Source organism: Triticum urartu, chromosome 4A (genome assembly GCF_056163025.1).
Source record: "Triticum urartu cultivar PI428250 chromosome 4A, HENAU_Tu73, whole genome shotgun sequence".
NCBI classification, from domain to species: domain Eukaryota; kingdom Viridiplantae; phylum Streptophyta; class Magnoliopsida; order Poales; family Poaceae; genus Triticum; species Triticum urartu.
Genome location: NC_141876.1, coordinates 440083579 through 440098230, shown reverse-complemented (window position 1 = coordinate 440098230; position 14652 = coordinate 440083579). Strand labels below are relative to the sequence as shown.

Here is a 14652-nt window from a genome sequence, read left to right as displayed (position 1 = left end):
TAATCACAAACAGTTCATCCAGGTGAACTGTATGTTGTATATCGCATGCACCTTCATCTGTCTGACCATTTCTGTTGTTATGCTCATCACAAATAGTTCCTTCGAGTGAACTATATGCCACGCATCACACACACAACTATAATCTGAATCATGTTTGATGTCTCCGCCATCGCAAACATTTTGTATCTTTTTTGACGGTTTTATTACATCACCATTTGTGATTAATGCATCACACACAGTTTCGTCAAAGGGTCTCTGATTGTAGTGTCGCGTTAGCAGCATCCTGCAGTAGTGGATCTATTCCTCGATGGATCATCGGGCAAGGAGTACCTCCAGCTCCTTCTTCAAATCCTCACGACTTTGCTTGACAGCAGCCATAGATTCCACCACCTGCAGCTCGCGCTCGATGAGGAGCTTCCTCAAGTCACCCATAAGTTCCTTGATGACCGCTTTCAGCGTCATCCCCGAGGCACTGCTCTGCTCATGCAGCTTCTTCCATCCGCCGTCCTCCTCCTCCTTCTTGGCAAGCTCCTTGAGGAGCTTTGCATTGTCACCCATGAGTTGCACGACGAGGCCGGTAGCCTTCTCAACCGAGGCATCACTAATCTCGAGCAGCTTCACCAACCCGTCGACCAGCTCCTGCTACTTAATTAAGCCAGCGAGACTGTCGTCGTCGCTGGCCAAGGACTTGAGCACCGCTAGCTCATTGCAATCGCCGATGTGGCGAGTGCGCTTGTGAGAGCCCTTGCCCACCGGTGAGAGCTTGTTCGAGGGCTCCGCAGTGCGCCAGGACATCTCTGATGCGGTTGCCGCGTAGCGGCAGGACCTCTCTAGTGCTTCCGCGACCTTGGTCTTTGCTCCCTTGTTATATGTCGACCTGAAACTCCCCTACCGGTCATGGCGGCAGGACTTGACAGGAAAGACCTATTTTTGGGTGATGATGAGAGGAACCATGAAGTAATTTTCGAGTGGGTAGTTTTTATAGCCCAGTGCTAAGTGGGAACACATTTAGGTTTGATTGGTGTGAACATATTTGCAATTACTTATTGCGTGCTAATTTGGAATGTGACGAGAAACCAACTCAAAATTTATTGATGGTTCTAGGCTCGAAGCCTGAAACGGTTCCCGGATGGTGTACGCGCACCCGCGTTCTCGGATGTGTATGTGTCTGCCCGCTATCACACACGGTCTAGATATCACCAACGTGTCTGACAGATGGGCCATCGTGCCTCCCCACGGGGTGCCAGAAGGTTAACCAAAATTGCAATATGCAGGTGTGGTTGCTCGCCATTGAGGCGGCCGCGGTGCGCTTTGCTCGCGCCCCCACGCGCTCTGCTCGTCGTTGAGGCAGCTGCGGTGTGCTCTGCTCACGACTGTCCATGCGCTTTGCTCGCCATTGAGGCGGTCGCGGGGCTGCGCTCTTGCGTCCCTGCACGCGCTATGCTCGCCTTTGAGGAAAATTTACAATGACAATGGTTAATAATTGTCTTAAATATTCAGGACAATTTAAAATGCCACATGTGGAAATGCCCAAAACACACATGACCTACATATGCTTAGTGACTTAAAATGTCGATATGTGATACAATTATAATAAAAATAGACTAAAAGGTTGAGCATGCGGCCTTCCGGTGATGGTCTTCTCGGACTCCATGATCAACATAGCACCCTTCGACCTGCTCCGGCTCGTTCTCCTCATTGAAGATGTAACACAGGAAGGGGTCTACGTCGAAGCTTTGGTTGCCTGGAATGCTTCGAATAACTAATGGTAGATGAGTTTGGACTGGATCTATGCACATTGTCATTATGGTGCATTGCCGCCTGGGTCATATGGAACAAGGCACTACTTGGTGGTGGGAAACCAATGAGGGAAGAGGCGGGATGTTATGACTGGCATATTAGGGTTTTAGCCCAGTGGGTTGTGGCCCAAGTTATCTTATCATTATTAGGGGCTTAGCCCAATTATCTTATCATTATTAGGATCATTTGCTTAGGAGTCAAGTAAACCTCTATATATAAGGAGAGGAGATGTATCAATCTAATCAACCAAGAAGCAATCATTATTTGCCCGGCTTCCCAAAGGGAGCTGGGAGACCTAACCCTAGCCGCCTCTTGTGCCGCCGCTGCCTCTTCTTCATTGTGCCACGGCACCCCGCCGCCGGCAGCCGCGATCGCATCTCCGTCCAACCTTCCCCTTCCCATACAACCTACGCCCTAGACCAGGTAGGATCCTAGCTCCTACCAATTTGGTATCAGGTAGCTCGGTTCTGATCATGTCTGCACCACCACCCAACCCGCCGCTGCCCGTCACCACCGCGCCACTGCCTCTCTCCACCGCGCCGCTGGCTCTCCCCACCGCACCGCTGGACTCCACCACCGGTGCCTCCACCGGCCAGACGCCGCCGCCCTCCACTGCGCCGCCCGTCGCCATCTACTCGCTGGCGGAGATGACCGGGGTCCGCAACAACCTCGTCACCACCGTCCAGGGTATACGCCTCTACCTGGTCGGGCCCTACGGGCAGCCGCCGACCCTTGCAGCCGGCTACCGCGACCGAGCCACCTGCCCTGCCCTGGTACGCGGCCACCACGACGCCGATTGGGCCTCTACACCACCACTGGCCCGGTTAGCTGCCGCCCGCCATCGCCCCCCACAGGCTGCAGTGGCCGGCACCGGCGATAGGCGCGCCCCCGATGCCTCCCGGGTCCGGGCAGCCGCAGCCCCAGCTGCCGGCCCCACCGCCGCCCGCTGCCGCGCCTCAATGGCCACAGTGGCCGGCCCCAGCCCTCGCTGTGCCCTCGACGCCTCCTGGGTCCGGGCAGCCGCAGCCCCAGCTGCCGGCCCCACCGCTGCCCACTGCCACGCCTCAATGGCCACAGTGGCCGGCCCCGGCCCTCGCTGTGCCCCCACGCCACCTGGGTCTGTACCGCCGCAGCTGCCGGCCCCGCCCCCGCCCAGCACGGGGCTCGGGTCACCCACGCAGGGAGGCATACCGATCCAGCCAGTGCGCTTCCCGCCGTCACCGTCCCCAATACCAGCCTGGCTGACCGGATCATCGCCGCCACCCGTCTACACGTCGGCTGGAGACCCGCCGACACCCACTCTGTAGTTCGGCGATCCCTCCGGCTCGGCAGGGCACTCCACGGGCCGCGGCCATGCTGACCGGGCGCCCCAATCCTCGTTGCGTCGCACCTCCAAGCCAGTCGGCCAGGGCGCTCCGACTCAGACACTGCCGCGGTTTGCCAAACTGGACTTCGCCACTTATGACGGCACGGAGGACCCCCTCAACTGGCTCAACTAGTGCGAGCAGTTCTTTCGCGGGCAGCACACCCTCGCCTCGGAGCATACCTGGCTCGCCTCTTACCACCTCCGTGGCGTGGCACATACCTGGTACTACGCCCTTGAGCAGGACGAGGGCATCATGCCCCCTTGGGAGCGCTTCCGCGAGCTCCGCCTCCTTCGTTTTGGGCCACCGATCCGCGGGAGCCGCCTGGCAAAGCTAGGCCGCCTTCCCTTCACCTCCACGGTTCAGAACTTCGCTGACTGTTTCCAGGCCCTGGCATGCCACGCATCGGGCGTGATGGCGCAGCAGCGGGCCGACCTCTTCGTCGGTGGACTTCCGGATCACATCCGCGTGGAAGTGGAGCTTCGGGGACTCTAGGATCTCCAGATGGCCATGTACTACGCCCGCGCGTTCGAGCGCCGCGCGGTGGCCATCCAGCAGGAATCACCGTCCCGGGACGCTGGTTCGCTACCCTGACCGGATGTTCCCACGTAGGGTCGGCTTGCTCAAGCTTCCGCGGCACCCCCTCACCACGACCGCGGCGTGCCCGTTCCACTGGCTCACCTCGGCCGAGCTACTCGAGCATTGCCGCCAAGGGTTGTGCTTCAACTGCGATGAGCCCTACACACCCGGCCATGTCTGCCCGCGACTGTTCTACCTGGAGGCTGCAGACTACATTTCGGAGGACGCCGTCGCCGCCGGCCTGGCCGCCCCAGCTGTCGCGAAGGTGTTTGACGCTGGTTGATCACCTCGAGGAGTTCAACAAGCACTTCCCCACCTTACAGCTCGAGGATGAGCTGTTTGTGCAGGCGGGGAGAAGTGCTATGACCGACATATTTGGGGTTTAGCCCAGTGGGTTGTGGCCCAAGTTATCTTATCATTATTAGGGGCTTAGCCCAATTATCTTATCATTATTAGGATCGTTTGCTTAGGAGTCAAGTAAACCTCTCTATATAAGGAGAGGAGATGTATAAATCTAATCAAGCAAGATGCAATCATTATTTTCTCGGCTTCCCGAAGGGAGCCGGGAGACCTAACCCTAGCCGCCTCTTGTGCCGCCGCTGCCTCTTCTTCATCGCGCCACGGCACCCCGCCGCCGGCAGCCGCGATCGCATCTCCGTCAACCTTCCCCTTCCCGTACAACCTACGCCCTAGACTAGGTAGGATCCTAGCTCCTACCACGGGAAGCATTGGCATGGATTGCGGGACACGTGTATGATGATAACCCACAAGTATAGGGGATCACAACAGTTTTCGAGGGTAGAGTATTCAACCCAAATTTATTGATTCGACACAAGGGGAGCCAAAGAATATTCTCAAGTATTAATAGTTGAGTTGTCAATTCAACTGCACCCGAAAGACTTAATATCTGCAGCAAAGTATTTAGTAGCAAAGTAATATGGAAGTAATGGTAACAGTGGCAAAAGTAACAGCAACAATTTTGTAGTGATTGTAACAGAGGCAACGATAAAGTAACTAAGCAAAGATCAATATGTGAAAAGCTCGTAGGCATTGGATCAGTGATGGATAATTATGTCGGATGCGATTCCTCATGCAACAGTTATAACATAGGGTGACACAGAACTAGCTCCAGTTCATCAATGTAATGTAGGCATGTATTCCGAATATAGTCATACATGCTTATGGAAAAGAACTTGCATGACATCTTTTGTCCTACCCTCCTGTGGCAGCGGGGTCCTATTGGAAACTAAGGGATATTAAGGCCTCCTTTTAATAGAGTACCGGACCAAAGCATTAACACTTAGTGAATACATGAACTCCTCAAACTATGGTCATCACCGGGAGTGGTCCCGATTATTGACACTTCCGGGTTACCGGATCATAACACATAGTAGGTGACTATTGACTTGCAAAATAGGATCAAGAACTCACATATATTCATATAATAGGTTCAGATCTGAAATCATGGCACTCGGGCCCTAGTGACAAGCATTAAGAATAGCAAAGTCATAACAACATCAATCTCAGAACATAATGGATACTAGGGATCAAACCCTAACAAAACTAACTCGATTACATGATAAATCTCATCCAACCCATCACCGTCCAACAAGCCTACGATGGAATTACTCACGCACGGCAGTGAGCATCATGAAATTGGTGATGGAGGAAGGTTGATGATGACGATGGTGACGGATTCCCCTCTCCGGAGCCCCAAACGGACTCTAGATCAGCCCTCCCGAGAGAGATTAGGGCTTGGCGGCGGCTCCGTATCATAAAACATGATAAATCTTTCTCTCTGATTTTTGTTCTCCCCGAACGTGAATATATAGAGTTAGAGTTGAGGTCGGTGGAGCCTCAGGGGGCTCACGAGACAGGGGGCATGCCTCGGGGGGGGGACCCCACCCTCGTGGACAGGGTGTGGTCCCCCTGACGTTGATTCTTTTGTGAGTATTTTTTATATATTCCAAAAATATTCTCCGTGAAGTTTCAGGTCATTCCGAGAACTTTTATTTCTGCACAAAAATAACACCATGGCAATTCTGTTGAAAACAGCGTCAGTCCGGGTTAGTTCCATTCAAATCATGCAAGTTAGAGTCCAAAACAAGGTCAAAAGTGTTTGGAAAAGTAGATACGATGGAGACGTATCAACTCCCCCAAGCTTAAACCTTTGCTTGTCCTCGAGCAATGCAGTTGACAAACTGTAAGTGATAAAGAAAAACTTTTACAAACTCTGTTTGATCTTGTTGTTGTAAATATGTAAAGCCAACATTCAAGTTTTCAGCAAAGATTATGAACTAACCATATTCACAATAACATTTAGGTCTCATGTTTACTCATATCAATGGCATAATCAACTAGCGAGCAATAATAGTAAATTTTAGATGACAACACTTTCTCAAAACTACCATAATATGATATAACAAGATGGTATCTCGCTAGCCCTTTCTGAGACCGCAGAACATAAATGCAGAGCACCTGTGAAGATCAAGGACTGACTAAACATTGTAATTCATGGTAAAAGAGATCCAGTCATAGTCATACTCAATGTAAACTAATAGTAATGCATGCAAATGACAACGATGCTCTCTAACTAGTGCTTTTTAATAAGAGGATGGTGACTCAACATAAAAGTAAATAGATAGGCCCTTCTCAGAGGGAAGCATGGATTTGTAGAGGTGCCAGAGTTTGATTTTGAAATAGAGATAAATAATATTTTGAGTGGTATACTTTCATTGTCAACATAACAACCAAGAGATCTCGATATCTTCCATGCTACACACATTATAGGCGGTTCCCAAGCAGAATGGTAAAGTTTATACTCCACCTACCACCAACAAACATCAATCCATGGCTTGTCCGAAACAACGGGTGCCTCCAACTAATAACAATCCTGGGGGAGTTTTGTTTGCAATTATTTTAATTTAAGCATGGGACTGGTGATACGTCTCCAACGTATCTATAATTTTTGATTGCTCCATGCTATTATATTATCTATTTTGGATGTCAATGGGCTTTATTTTACACTTTTATATCATTTTTGGGACTAACCTATTAACCGGAGGCCCAGCCCAAATTGCTGTTTTTTTTGCCTATTTTAGGGTTTCGAAGAAAAGGAATATCAAACGGAGTCCAAACGGAATGAAACCTTCGGGAACGTGATTTTCTCAACAAACGTGATCCAGGAGACTTGGAGTGTGCATCAAGAAACAACGGAGGAAGGCATGAGGCAGGGGGGCGCCTACCCCCTGGGCGCGCCCTCCACCCTCGTGGGCCCTCCGTTGCTCCACCAGCGTACTTCTTCCTCCTATATATATCCACATACCCTCAAACATCTAGGAGCACCACGAAAACCTAATTCCACCGCCGCAACCTTATGTACCCAAGAGATCCCATCTTGGGGCCTTTTTCGGAGCTCCATCGGAGGGGGCATTGATCAGGGAGGGCCTCTACATCAACTCCATGGCCTATCCGGTGATGTGTGAGTAGTTTACTTCAGACCTACGGGTCCATAGTTATTAGCTAGATGGATTCTTCTCTCTCTTTGGATCTCAATACAAAGTTCTCCCCGATCTTCTTGGAGATCTATTTGATGTAATCTTCTTTTGCGGTGTGTTTGTCGAGATCCGATGAATTGTGGGTTTATGATCCAGATTATCTATGAACAATATTGGATTCTCCTCTGAATTCTTTTATGTATGATTGGTTTATCTTTGCAAGTCTCTTCAAATTATCAGTTTGGTTTGGCCTACTAGATTGATCTTTCTTGCAATGGGAGAAGTGCTTAGCTTTGGGTTCAATCTTGCGGTGCTTGATCCCAATGACAGAAAGGAAACCAACACATATTGTATTGTTGCCATCGAGGATAAAAAGATGGGGTTTATATCATATCGCATGAGTTTGTCTCTCTACATCATGTCATCTTCCTTAAAGCATTACTTTGTTCTTATGAACTTAATACTCTAGATGCATGATGGATAGCGGTCGATGTGTGGAGTAATAGTAGTAGATGCAGAATCATTTGGGTCTACTTGTCGCGGACGTGATGCCTATATACATGATGATACCTAGATATTCTCATAACTATGCTCAATTCTATCAATTGCTCGACAGTAATTCGTTTACCCACCGTAATACTTATGCTCTTGAGAGAAGCCACTAGTGAAACCTATGGCCCCCGGGTCTATCTTCCATCATATTAATCTTCCAACACTTAGTTATTTCCTTTGCCATTTATTTTACTTTGCATCTTTATTTCTCTTTATCATAAAAATACCAAAAATATTATCTTATCATATCTATCAGATCTCACTCTCGTAAGTGACCGTGAAGGGCTTGACAACCCCTTTATCGCGTTGGTTGCGAGGTTCTTATTTGTTTGTGTAGGTGCGTGGGACTTGAGCGTGATCTCCTACTGGATTGATACCTTGCTTCTCAAAAACCGAGGTAAATACTTACGCTACTTTGCTGCATCACCCTTTCCTCTTCAAGGGAAAACCAACGCAGTGCTCAAGAGGTAGCAAGAAGGATTTCTGGCGCCATTGCCGGGGAGATTCGCGCCAAGTCAAGATTTGACTCCCAATAATGAGTCATTTCAGGCGCCGTTGCTAAGTCAAGACATACCAAGTACCCATCACAAACTCTTATCCCTCGCATTACATTATTTGCCATTTGCCTCTCGTTTTCCTCTCCCCCACTTCACCCTTGCTGTTTTATTCGCCCTCTCTCTATTTTCCCTTCTCTTTCCCTATTTGCCTCTTTTGCCCGTTTCTTGTTTGCTTGTGTGTTGGATTGCTTGCTTGTCACGATGGTTCAAGATAATACTAAATTGTGTGACTTTGCCAATACCAACAATAATGATTTTCTTAGCACTTCGACTGCTCCTCTTACCGATGCTGAATCTTGTGAAATTAATGCTGCTTTGTTGAATCTTGTCATGAAAGATCAATTCGCTGGCCTTTCTAGTGAAGATGCCGCTACCCATCTAAACAACTTTGTTGATTTGTGTGATATGCAAAAGAACAAAGATGTTGATAATGATATTATTAAATTGAAGCTATTTCCGTTTTCGCTTAGAGATCGTGCTAAAGCTTGGTTTTCGTCTTTGCCTAAAAATAGTATTGATTCATGGAGTAAGTGCAAAGATGGTTTTATCTCTAAGTATTTTCCTCCCGCTAAGATCATCTCTCTTAGAAACGATATTATGAATTTTAAGCAACTTGATCATGAACATGTTGCACAATCTTCGGAGAGGATGAAATTAATGATACGTAATTGCCCTACACATGGTTTGAATCTTTGGATGATTATACAAAACTTTTATGCCGGATTGAATTTTGCTTCTAGAAATATTTTAGATTCGGCCGCGGGAGGCACTTTTATGAAAATCACTTTAGGAGAAGCTACTAAACTCCTAGATAATATTATGGTTAATTATTCTCAATGGCACACCGAAAGATCTACTAATAAAAAAGTGCATGCTATTGAAGAGATTAATGTTTTGAGTGGAAAGATGGATGAACTTATGAAATTATTTGCTAATAAGAGTGCTCCTACTTATCCTAATGATATGCCTTTGTCTACCTTGATTGAGAATAATAATGAATCTATGGATGTGAATTTTGTTGGTAGGAACAATTTTGGTAACAACGCGTATAGAGGTAATTTAATTCTAGGCCGTTTCCTAGTAATTCCTCTAATAATTATGGTAATTACTACAACAATTCCTATGGAAATTATAATAAGATTCCCTCTGATTTTGAATCTAGTATTAAAGAATTTATTACTTCGCAAAAGAGTTTCAATGCTTTGATTGAAGAGAAATTGCTTAAGATTGATGAGTTGGCTAGGAATGTTGATAGGATTTCTCTTGATGTTGATTCTTTGAAACTTAGATCTCTTCCACCTAAGCATGATATCAATGAGTCTCTCAAAGCCATGAGAATTTCCATTGATGAGTGCAAAGAAAGAACCGCTAGGATGCGTGCTAAGAAAGATTGCTTTGTGAAAGCGTGTTCTTCTAGTTTTCATGATAGTAAAGATGAAGATCTAAAAGTTATTGATGTGTCTCCTATTAAATCTTTGTTTTGAAATATGACTCTTGATAATGATGAGACTGAAGATGAGCCACCTTTACCTAGAAGGCAATCCAAAAATTCAGAGTTTTTAGATCTTGATGCAAAAATTGTTAAAAGTGGGATTGAAGAGGTTAAAACTTGAAATATCAATGAACCCACTATTTTGGATTTCAAGGAATTTAATTATGATAATTGCTCTTTGATAGATTGTATTCCTTGTTGCAATTCGTGCTAAATTCTCCTCATGCTTATAGTCAAAATAAAGCTTTTACTAAATATATCGTTGATGCTTTGATGCAATCTTATGAAGAAAAACTTGACTTGGAAGTTTCTATCCCTAGAAAACTTTATGATGAGTGGGAACCTACAATAAAAATTAAAATTAAAGATCATGTGTAACATCCCAAATTTGCAATTTGGAATGTTATACACTAGATCATCATGCATATCATATTTTCTTGCATTTTGGTTGATCCTAGAAATTTCACGCAACTCAAGGACCTTCGGAGAGAGTTGGAGATTTCGTTATTTTCATATTTGAGAGTTTTCTTGAATTTGAAAAGAGGATCATTTGATTTATTTATTTCATCTTCAATTATTTTCCTATATCAAACATAAGAGAGGGAATAATATGACTTTCCCAAAAGTTAGGAAAAATGAAGATTTAATAAATAGATCAATTTTGTTTGCCGGAGTTTATTCGCATTTTATTTGGATAGGGAAAAATGCGTGTTTTCAAAAATTGCATTCTAGGTCCGGAGTAAATTTTATTTTGTTCGACTCATTTTTAGGAGTCGGGGAAAATTTACTTTAGAAATTTTGGAGCCCGTTTAGATTTTATTTTCTGTGTTTTTCTGCGCGGGAAACCGTTTAAAAAAAAAGGGAACTCCAGCAGGCCAGCCGGGCCAAGGCCCAGCCAGCCGGCCAGGCCCCAGCCTCCCCGTCGCGCGCGCCAGCGCTAGGCAGGCGCCAGCCACCGCCTCCACTACCGATTCCCAGGAGGAATCCTTCTAGGCCGAATCCTAGTAGGATTCTTAGCCCCCTTTCCTTTGTTTCGTTTTCCTTTTCCTACTCTATTTCTTGTCCCCTACCCCAAGTTTTCTCCTCCCCTCCCCAATATAAATACCCCAACACCCCCCCTCTAAACCCATCAAATCAAACCCCAAGCCCTCCACCGCACCCCACCCCGCGCCCTACACCGCCGCCGCGCCACCCCACACCCGCGCCGCCGCCCTTGTGCCCTAGTGCCGCCGCCGCACCTTGCCCACGCCGCCGCCGCCCTACGCCACGCCGCCGGAGCCCCTCGCTGGAGACCTCGCCGGAGGTTGCCCCGCGTCTCTTTTCCTCGGATCGTTTTCTTCTAATCATTCCGATTCTTTTCTTCTCTTCTGATTCGTTTTCTAGATCGGTTTTTCGTTTCGGTTTTCTTCTACGAAACCCTAGATCGGATTCGTTTTCTTTTCCGATTTAGTTGCCTTTGGACCGTTCACCGGACCGTTCTTCCTAACGAACGTGATCACCGGATTCTTCTAGGTTAACGAACGTCCGTTCGTTTAACCATTCTTCTTTTCTTCTCGTCGGATTTATTCCGCGATCGCGATCTCAGATCCGATCTTCGTTCTAGTTTATCTTCTCGCTCGTTTATCGGAATCAGGCGATTCAAGCGCCTGGAGTTTCGTTTCGAAACCGCCATTCCGTCTAATCAACTTAAACAAGTTTTTGCCCCAGTAAAATTTGACCTAGTTTCAACTTGCTAGAACCGAGTTGTTTTCTTCCGCCGTTTGTTTTCCGTTTCTTTGTTCGGTTCGTTCTTTCTTTGCAACCGGAGTTCTTAAGTTGAACTTTCTGGTTCGATCTCTTGTTCGAGTTTTACCTGTGCATTAGATTAGTACTTATTGTGTGCTTGTTGTTTGTCTGCGATAGATCACCCGGATTGCGCCGCCTGTTACTTCGAAACCCTAGGACTCGCGGATCATCAGCAAGGCAAGTAACACTTTGATCATACCTTTTCTACAACCCATGTTTTATTGCATTAGATCAATCCTCTCACATTGCATGATTAGGATCTAATTAAATTGTGGGTTGGGAAGTAGATGAGGTAGTACCTATCACCTGTTTTCTTTATGAAACCTTTGGGAGTTACTTCTACGTTTGCTTATTATGCCATGCTATGCTAGTAGACGTGGATTGGGTGAGTGATATCCATGACAGATGTGAGTTGATAATTTTAATGGTTTATCTAAGGTGGCAACTTAAACACACATCTGGGTGGATTGAGGCACCTGATGTCTATCAGGACTTGCCTATTTTTTTTGGGACCGCCACCCAGGCTCAAAGGGATCATAAGATCTTTCATGCTAGAAACTTCCGTGTGCAGTCACAAGCCATTATGGGCTCTGGCATAGTTGACTAAGTTGTGCGAACTCTTACAGTGGTGGACTAGCAGATGTAGGGGATGTAGGTGTACCGGTCTACCCGATCGTAAGGTGCTAGCGCTTCTGAAAGACTATGTCTCGGTCATCCGTCTTCTCAAACACCCTGTAGTGCGGGAAACCAAACAGAGGCGATCGAGTCTTGTGGGGAAAAGTGCGCAAACCTCTGCAGAGTGTACAAACTAATCATGATTAGCCGTGTCCCCGGTTATGGACATCTTGAGTATCTAGTACTTGAATATCATGTGAATCTCAACATGTTACTTCTAATTAAAGTTGTTGGGTTTTAATTGTTCACTTAATTGGGATCGGAATGCTGTCAACCATTCCCGATGTTTCACAACCACCATGATAGTTAAATAAATTTATTCCTTTGCAGTAGGGAAAAACTGGCTTTACGCAAAACTGTAACCATAGAGCTTTCCGCCAGCCATATATGCATATAGTATAGCTGTTTCATTCCATTACTCTCTATGTGTTACTTTGCCAGCATATTCCATGTGCTGACCCGTTTTCGGGCTGCAACTTCTCATGTTGCAGACTTTTCAGACGACGAGTAAGGTGCTCTTAGGTCGTGGTCCTATACTCAGTGATGCCGTTGGAGTTGATGGACCCATTTATCTTCCGAGTCTTCCGCTGTTATCTTCATTAGATGGCCTTAAGCCATACTTATTGTAATAAGTTCTCTTTTGAGACAACGATGTAATAAGTGTGTGATTGCCACTCTGCTATAAATCCTTCGATGTACTGTGTGGTGTCAGCATTACTGATCCAGGGATGACACCTGAGCACAGAGCGCTTGATCCATTCAGGTCGGGTCGCCACATCATGAGTGCTATGCTTTGTGTGATTTGGGTGCTAGTGTTTTCACGATTCCAAAAACTTCGTGTGATTTGCTAGGTTTCCGTGATTTTGATGATTGTTCTTTAAACTTGCACCTTGCGGATTCCACTATTAAGAAACCTATGGGAAGAATTAATGATGTTCTTATTGTTGCAAATAGGAACTATGTGCCCGTATATTTCATTGTTCTTGATATAGATTGCAATCCTTCATGTCCTATTATTTTTGGTAGACCTTTCCTTAGAACGATTGGTGCAATTATTGATATGAAGGAAGGGAATATTAGATTCCAATTTCTGTTAAGGAAATGCATGTAACACTTCCCTAGAAATAAAATTAAATTAACATATGAATCTATTATGAGAGCCACTTATGGATTGCCTACCAAAGATGGCAATACCTAGATCTATCCTTGCTTTTATGCCTAGCTAGGGGCGTTAAATGATAGCGCTTGTTGGGAGGCAACCCAATTTTATTTTTATTCCTTGCTTTTTGCTCCAGTTTAGTAATAAATAATTTATATAGCCTTTGTTTCGTTTGTGTTTTTTGTGTTTAATTAGTGTTTTTGCCAAGAAGAACCGTTGGGAAGACTTGGGGAAAGTCTTTTTGATCTTGCTGTAAAAAACAGAAACTTTAGTGCTCACGAGAATCGCTGCCATTTTTATTTGGAACGTGCTATTTAGTTAATTATTTTTGCATATGATTAATAGATAAATTCCTCACGTCCATCAATTTATTTTTGAATTTTTGGGTTTCCAGAAGTTGCGTTAGCTACAGATTACTACAGACTGTTCTGTTTTTGACAGATTCTGTTTTTCTTGTGTTGTTTGCTTATTTTGATGAATCTATGGCTAGTAAAAGAGTTTATAAACCATAGAGAAGTCGGAATACAGTAGGTTTAACACCAATATAAATAAAGAATAAATTCATTACAGTACCTTGAAGTGGTGTTTGTTTTCTTTCGCTAACGGAGCTCACGAGATTTTCTATTTTGAGTTTTGTGTTGTGAAGTTTTCAAGTTTTGGGTAAAGATTTGATGGATTATGGAACAAAGAGTGGAAAGAGCCTAATCTTGGGGATGCCCATGGCACCCCAATATAAAATTCAAGGACACCAAAAATCCTAAGCTTGGGGATGCCCCGAAAGGCATCCCCTCTTTCGTCTTCGTCTATCGGTAACTTTACTTGGAGCTATATTTTTATTCACCACATGATATGTGTTTTGCTTGGAGCGTCTTGTATGATTTGAGTCTTTGTTTTTTAGTTTAACACAATCATCCTTTCTGTACACACCTTTTGAGAGAGACTCACATGATTTAAAATTTATTAGAATACTCTATGTGCTTCACTTATATCTTTTGAGCTATATAGTTTTTGCTCTAGTGCTTCACGTATATCTTTTAGAGCATGGTGGTGGATTTGTTTTATAGAAACTATTGTTCTCTCATGCTTCACTTATATTATTTTGAGATTCCTTTTGAACAACATGGAAATTTTGCTATAATATAAAAACTTTCATATAAGTGCATTGAATACTATGAGAAGGTTGATACTTGAT

The 14652-nt window shown here is 45.4% G+C and overlaps 1 pseudogene; it reads left to right on the top strand.

Annotated features, from left to right (window-relative positions):
* The first annotated feature begins 2273 nt into the window (after positions 1–2273).
* Positions 2274–4129, top strand: LOC147976103 (uncharacterized; annotated as a pseudogene).
* Positions 4130–14652: the final 10523 nt, after the last annotated feature.